Source organism: Castor canadensis, chromosome 14 (genome assembly GCF_047511655.1).
Source record: "Castor canadensis chromosome 14, mCasCan1.hap1v2, whole genome shotgun sequence".
NCBI classification, from domain to species: domain Eukaryota; kingdom Metazoa; phylum Chordata; class Mammalia; order Rodentia; family Castoridae; genus Castor; species Castor canadensis.
In genome coordinates, this window is record NC_133399.1 from 18,374,082 (window position 1) to 18,382,615 (window position 8,534).

At 37.5% G+C, this 8,534-nt stretch overlaps 1 pseudogene; it reads right to left on the reverse strand.

The window, feature by feature from the left end:
• Positions 1-2,133: 2,133 nt before the first annotated feature.
• LOC141416137 (olfactory receptor 7A10-like) lies at positions 2,134-4,076 on the reverse strand (annotated as a pseudogene).
• Between the last annotated feature and the right edge of the window lie 4,458 nt (positions 4,077-8,534).

An 8,534-nucleotide genomic window follows, 5' to 3' on the forward strand; every position in this document is an offset into this window, starting at 1 on the left:
CTCCTCCCTCCATCCATATCTATCCTCTGATAGCTCCTATTCTATTCTCAATTTTGATTCCACTTAAGAGTAAGATCATGGCTATTGGTCTTCTGATGTTCATTTTCATAGGTGGGAGATTTATCTCATTGTGATTTTGATTTGCAAAGTGTTCACATTTTGTTACCAATGGATAAAATTTTGTTGGAAGACAGACACTGCTATTCATTTATGAACTGCCTGTGACTGCTTGCACACTTATAACGACAGAGATGAGTCATTATGAAGACCATCTGCCTATGAGGCACAAGGCATTTAAACTTGGCCTTTGGGGAAGATGTTTTCTGGCCACTCCAAGCAAGCAGGCAAGGTGATAACTATGTTATTGAATGTTATGTTTGCGTTTGAGAATGTGTGTGTATATGCATTCATGTGTGTTCAAGCAAGTGTGCATAAACTTTGTTGGGTCAGAGCTGCCTGGTGGATGGTAGACATGATAGAATCATAGTCCCCCACATATATCCCAGCATTAACCCCTGCATCCTGTGACTTTCACTTTATCTTGCATGCAAAGGGATTTTGCAGATGTGATTAAGCAAAGTGTGTCAGTCAGCTTTCTTTCTCCATGGTAAAATACTAGTATAATCAACTTAGAAGGAGGAAAGGTTTTCTTTGGCTCAGAGAAAGGTTTCAGTCTGTGGTCTCTTGGAGGCACTACTTTGGGTCTGCCATAGGTAAAGCATCATGTTGGAGCAAAGCCCCTCACCTCATTGGGGCCAGGAATCAGAGTGACTGGAAGGGTCCAGGGTGCTAGTATTATCTTAAGGGGAAATTTCTACTAGTCTGTGTTGACTCTTGCCTTGGCCATAACAATCTAACAAAGAGGAGGGTTTGTGGGGAGGAGACGCCATTTCTGAAAAACAAAACCACCCTAGATCCTCCTAAGGTCAGTCCCTAGGCTCACCTGAGTCCCCAGTGTATTAGAATGCCCAGCCAAAATCAGTTGATAGCCCAAGGCCAATCCACAGCTGACCACAGATGCATAAGTCTACAGGTCAATCTCAGAGTAACTTCTAACCATGTAGTCCCATTGATAACACAGGCATTATATTAAACATTTTAAAAACTGTTTATTTGACATTAATCAAATGGATCATCAAGGAAGGCAACTATTATAACCTGCTTACTTGTATATTTGTCTTGTGCTCTGGTGTTTAAGGGCAACATCTACTATTGCTCTGTTCTCATGTTCATTGGAAATAACTGTATTTAAAGGAGACTATATGGGGATCACTTTTTGGGTAAAAGATTATGAATGATGGCAGGAAAACTTGTTGACTGAAATCTCAACACACTAGGAATTCAAGCTTTCTTGCTGCAGCTATGAAAAAGATACAGGAGGACAGTGTTTAGATAGAAGAGAGAACAGAAAGCTTAGCAGTACATAAGTTTGATTTTTTTAAAACATTTTTATTAGTATACAAGGGTTATATAGGGGTTTTGTTATGACATTTCCATACATGCACACAAATGTACCATGGATTTGTTTATCCCCTCCATTTTTCTCACTCTTTCTTCTACCCCTTCTTATAATGACTTCAACAGCTTTAGAGTTTTCATATTCATACATGCATAGAAAGTACTTCAACTCTTCTTTTCCTTCTTTATTTACTCTCCCCCTCCCACTAGTACCCTTCCTTTAACATGACCTGTTTTACACCCCAATTTTTCATTATTTCAGGGACTGTTCAATGTTCAGTGGTGTTTTGCCTTGCTATTTTACTCAAAAATACACTGTTTAAAATCAATCTAAACCCTCTATTACTCTTCCTTATCCTTTTCCCCCTGATATCTATGGTCCAACCATTTTTCAGTGTGTTTTGTTGTGTCTTGTTCCTACAGTGATGTGATTTATATCAATATTATTCACTCAATACCATTCCCTTCTTCTTCACCTCCTCTCCTAGTCTTCTCTAACAGTTCCACTATTGAAAATACCAATATATGTATGTATGTGTGTATATATATATATGATCTCGATTAAACAAGACATAAATTTTAAAGAAAAGCTGAAATCAAAGTAATGACATTCTAGAATAACAATATGTACTTCCAAAATCTGTTCAAAATATTATGAGCTAACTAGTCTTACATTCAATAGCACTTTTTAAGATGCAGTATAATGAGTTCTTTCATAGTTAGTCTCTCAAAGAGTGTTTTTAGAGCTCTCTTGATCTCCTTATTCCTCAGGCTGTAGATGAAGGGGTTCAACATGGGAGTGACCACAGTGTACATCACTGATGCTGTTGCACTCAAATGTGAGTTTTGATGAACAGAAGAGCTAAGAAATACTCCCAGGAGTGTAGAATAAAATAGGAAGACAACAGAGAGATGAGATGCACAGGTAGAAAATGCTTTGTACTTCCCCTGAGCAGATAAGATGCACGGATGGAGGAAACTATTTTACAGTAAGAGTAAAGGATTTCAGTAAGGGTTCCACCACCTAGCAGAGCAGCTACAAAATAGAGTACCATATTGTTAAGGAAAGTATCAGAATAGGCAAGGTGAACCAACTGGTCTGTTTCACAAAAAAAGTGTGGGATTTCCAAGTTGGTACAGAAGGAAAGATGCAACACCATGAAGCTTTGCACAAAGGAATTCAGATCACTTATGATCCAGGACACCAGCACCAGCAATCCACAGAGCTGGGGATTCATGATGACTGTACAGTGCAGAGGGTGACAGGGCCACAAAGCGGTCATAGGCCATCACTGCTAGAAGGAAGTTGTCCAACCCTACAAATAATGTGAAAAAATAAATCTGGACATTACAGCCTTCATAAGTTACGACTTTGCTGTGTGTCTAGATATTCACCAGCATTTTTGGGACAGTGCTGGAGGTGAAGCAGATGTCCAAAAGGGACAGGTTGTGGAGGAAGAAGTACATGGGTGTGTGCAGGTGGGAGTCTGAGATGGTGGCCAGGATGATGAGCAGGTTTCCAAGCATGGTGAGCAGGTACATGGATAGAAATAGTTCAAACATGAAGGACTGCTTTTCCTGATCATTTGAAAGTCCCAGAAGAAGAAATTCTGAAATTCGTGTATCATTTGTTGATTCCACGTGCTGTAGATGATTACTATGAAATAGAAAACAATATGACTAATTTTCATGGCTAATCTTTTCTATGACATTCCCTGTGTCATGTAACTGGGAATTTCTATTCCTCCATCTGCATTTTCCACAATATATTGTGTAGCCTGTGGTTTTAATGAACAACTCTATCATTCACTTGAGAATGTAATTTGAGCTCCAACCACACCATATTGATAAACTGATGTTCTTTAAATCAATTCATCAAGAAATTATCTAAAATGAGGAAGGTAGCTTTATGGTAGAGTGTGTGACAACACACATGAGGACCTATGCTTGATCACTAGAATGGAAAAACAAAGAAACCACAACTCCTTCAAAACAGTGATTATCAAAGTAAACAACTTAAAAGGAAGACAGAACATTAGAGACACCCATACATTGTTGCATCTCAAGTCTGAAACAAAGCATCGCACATTTCATCAGCTACAGGGTGTAGGGTGTGCTGTGTGGTAATAAAGGCAGGTAGTGGGAGTGTACTAGTAAGTAGTGGACAGTTGTCGACCAGGAGAAATGCAGAAAATTTCACTTTAGATTTGTAATAGAGAGAAAGGAGCTTACCATTGGGTGTTAAAACTGCATTGTAAGGAAGATGGAGAATACCTCTCAGAGGATTCAGTTAAAACAGACTAGGAAAACATCAGCCAGAAGCTCAGGTACACAATTTCACAGCATTCAAACGCACTGTTTACATTGGTAGGTGTGCAATCTGCACAGAAAGCTGGAGGAGATCCCTCAAAAAAGACATATTGCACATTGATCAGATTAAAGCCTTCTGTTGCTCCATCTTTTCTGCTTACCTCTCCTATTTTCAGTTGCGTTCACTGAGTAGCCCTGTGTCACTTTCATACCTAGACACAACATATTGAGGTATTGTCCTCCTACCCCAATCTCTTTATCCCTCTGCTCTTCCCTTCTCCTTACCCCAGTCCGAGAATTGCAGTCATGTTTTGTATGTGTTTTTGACACTGGTTATACCTCAAGAAAACAACAGCAAAATTAAGCAACAGCTTTCATTAAAATATTCTAAAAGATTTCTTTCTGAGCACTTACCATAAAATGTGAGCTAAGTGCAATGTATTCGTTCATTTATTCCTCTCAGTAACACCATGAATATTTTTATTTATGACTATTATGCACAAGGGGAAACTCTACAAATATATTGAGGCTTGTGTGTATAAAAATATGCACATGAACACAAAGGAACGTAATCCGGGACATAATACAAATACCTGTACACCGATATTTATCACAGTACAATTCACAATAGCAAAGCTTTGAAAACAGCCCAGGTGCCCTCAACTGAAGAATGAATCAAGACAATGTGTTTTATATACACAATGAAGTTTACTCAGGAATAAAAACATGTAGTTTGAAGGTAAATGGAAGACCATTACATTATGTGAAATAAGCCAGGCTCAGAAAGACAGCGGTCGTGTGTTTTCTCTGATACATGAAATATGGATCCAAAGATAAACATATACACAAAAACAATCGTGCAATCATTTTCATATACAGTCATATGTAGAATATGTTTGCAATGCTAAAACTAGTCTATGGAACTCAGGGAAGGAAAGGAGAGGAAAAGAGAATGATATAGTATGAACAATAGCATAAAACGTAACATCTATGAAGGTAAAGGATGTAAGGATATGTATAAAATCTGGTGAAAATGGGGGATGGGAGTTAAAAGGATAAGGAAGAACAATGGAAGGGGTTGAACAGACCAAAGTAAGGTATACTCACAGCAGGAGTACTTTGAGGCACCCCTTTGAAAATCAGCTTATATATTAATAATGAAAGACAGGACTGTTAAATAGGTACAGTGTGTATGAGTGATATTTGTGGGAGGAGTGAGGGGAATGAAGGAGATTAAGGTGAGTTTATATGGTTGATGGACTTCATATACCTATATGAAATAGAAAAAAGAAAACCCTTTCTATTTTTTTAAGTGAGGTGGGAAGGGTACTGAGGGGGGCAGATGGTGGGGGTATTCTATCCAACGTATAATATAAGCCTATTTGGAATTATCAAAATTAATCCCCCTGTACAGCAAATATATCGTACTAAAAAATTTAAACATATGCTCATGAGGCCAGATAGTGGTGCACGTATATAACCGTAGTACATGGGAAGCTGAGAAAGGAGGACTGTGAGTTCAAGGCTAGCCTGGGTTACATAGTGAAGCACTATCTCAAAAATATGCTTATGAAGAAGATGAAGGTGATATTTAGTGGAATTTAAAAGCGTATGTTGTACAAGATGGCAGAGGATGATTGCTATTTATAAAATTCACAAAAGGCAAGATGGTAATAGCAAGGAAAAACAGGAAATAAAACAATAAAGGTGTAAAGAGCACATTATTAGTACTGATGATTCAGAAAAAAACACCAATTGTAAAAGGCAATTAGGATGATGAGCCTGGAATTTTAATGATTAATAGATTGATCACAAAAATTTATTAAGTTTCACAGATCCTGTGAAAAATCTATCTATCTATCTATCTATCTATCTATCTATCTATCTATCTATCTGTCATCTATCTAAAGCAGTGAAATGGGAAACAGGAAACTTAGTGAAAATAATCTCCAATTCTTCCTTTAAAAAATGAAATCAAAATGTAAAAACGACTCAGTCTCTAAAAGGCAAAGAAATTGCATAACTACTGAATTGGAAATCAAAAGGACACAGCTAACAACCCCTCAAATATTATAGCCGCAACAGTGATGAATGAATTACAACATAAATCCCTGTCATTCCTCCCTTTCCCTATCATATAAAAATTATTTTTCATGTGAATACCCATAGTTTGAGAAGATACTCTAAAAAATCTATGTATCATGATCATCATGATCACGTTCTTAAGTAATCCTTTAGTATAATCTTTTTATTGAATAAGAAAATAAGGTCAAAAATATTTCATGATAAAAGCTAAAGAAAAATGAGACCTGTTGAAACTATTCCAGGAACAGGGGAGATGGTAAAGGAGATTGATGGAGGGGGAAAATTCAAACATGATATATTGTAAGAAGTTTTGCACAGGTGCCAGTGGCTCACACCTGAAATCCTAGCTACTCAGGAAGCAGAGATCAGAGATATGAAGGATAGTGGTTTCGGGCAAATAATTTGTGAGACCCTATCTCAAAAATACCTAACACAAAAAGGGCTTGCAGCATGGCTCAAGGTGAAGGCCTTGAGTTAAAGCCCCAGTACTGAAAAAAGCAGAAATTTTGTAAATTCAATGTACTCCCAGCACAACAATAAAAACCTAAAAGAATAAAAAGCTAAGGGAAAAATGTCGTCACTTCACTTCATATCCCTCAAAACTGGAAACTCAAATCTCTTCCTCCCTAATTATAAAAAACTTTCAATATATTTTAATTTTGTGGGAAATAATTTAAAGCACTTCTTCATTCATCCTCATCCAACATGACTTTTCCATAGCTGTTACATAATTGTCAACAATGGCAGAGTCTAAAACCACATGTCTTTTTAACACATTGAATAAGCTGCCAACTAGTGAGTGATGTGTGATCTCTCACCTCTGGACAAGGCTGGCTTGGATCTCATGTACATCCAGGTTTTCTGGTTCCCATCCTTTCTTTTATTGACTACTGGAGTCTCAGACTCACCTGGATGGGGTCCATGAGATGAAGGCCTCTGTATGCAACTCTAGATTCCAACTTGGTTAACTGATGATGGAGACTGAAGCTCCATCCCAGAGAAGAGACCACAAGGGAGTGAAGCATTTGTCCCCAAACTAGAATTAATACTCCAAAAGAAATAACTATGTATTATGTAGCCCACGGTTGTTGCCCCTGAAAGACAACATCTCAGCATCTATTTATAGCTCCCTCTCTCTCTGCTGATTAGTACACTTTTCATTATGCCAACTCTTGAGTGCCCTCCTGATTCCCCTGAGGGGAAATGTACTAAGCAGGAATAAATGATTTCCTGCTAATTCTCTGTTTCAAGTGACCAGATTACAAATCAGGTAAACCCAGAGTTTATTACTTCTTCTCCATGAAGTCTCTTGCCTTTCAAAAACGTAACCACCATAAAAATTTTGCCCAATTCTTAGTTCCATTTTCCCCAAAGTCTAAATTGCCTGGCATTTCTGGATTCCTGGGTTCCCAAAGTGATGCTATAGGTAACACAGGTGGTCCTACCTGATAATATTGCTCTTGCATCTTCATCAAAGGAGAGAGCTATTTTCTTTTTTGGCATTACTTGGGTTTGAATTCAGGGTTTCACACTTGGTTTCTTATAGACAACAAGTAGTTGGATCTTGCTTATTAGTTCATTCATCTGGTCTACATCTCTTTGCTTATTGTGAGGTGTGTATTGCATTTTTTAATGTTTTAATCATATAAAGTGGCTTCAGTGTGATATTTCCTTGCATGCATATAATGTATTTCAATCAAATTCCTCCCCTCAACTATTTTGTAATACAACCTCTTCCATTTTCAAAATATTTCAGTGCATTTCATTATTCTATTTTCATACTTACATATGAAATACTTTAATCATATTCACTTCTTTCACCCCTCCTTTTAGCATCTCCCACCATCCTGCTTCTCACCCCAAACAGTCTTGTGCTTTAAACTCTTGTCATTTTTTTATTCTTTTGGTTCTAAATTGTTATATGTGATGTTTGTCTTTCTCAGTCTGGCTTATATCACTTAACATGATTTCCAGTTCCAACCATTTTTCTACAAATTACTTAAATTCATTCTACTTTATTGCTGAAATACTCCAGTGTTTATATACACCATATTTTCCTTATCCATTCAACAGCTGATGGACACCTAGGCTGTTTACATATTTTAACATCTGTGAATGGTGCTGCAATAAACATGGGTATATGTAAATATCTACGGTATGCTGACTTACATTGCTTTGGATAGATGCCCATGAGTGCAATAGGATGATCATAGTGTAGCTTTTGTTTTTAGTTTTTCAAATACCCTTAATACTAATTGCATAGCTACTGCATTAATTTACATTCTCAACAACAGTCTATGAGGGGTCCTTTTTCCCTTCATCCTTACCAGCATTTGTTATTGTTCATTTACTTTTTTTGGTGGTCCTGGGGATTGAACTCAGAAGCTTCCACTTATTAGGCAGGTGCTCTATCACAAGTCATACCCCAGTCCATTTTTGCTTTGTTTTTTTACACTATGGTTTTGTGTTGGGATCTAGCTGGTAACACAGTTGTGCACCACTACACCTGGCTTATTGGTTGAGATGGGATCTGAGGAGCATTTTGCCTGGGTTGGCCTAAAACAATGATCCTCCCAGCATACAACTACTAAGTAGCTAGCTGGGATTATGTTGTCTTTCTTTCTTCTAATCTCCATTTCATTTTTTTTCCTTCCATCTACAGCATTTGTGTTTAGTTTATT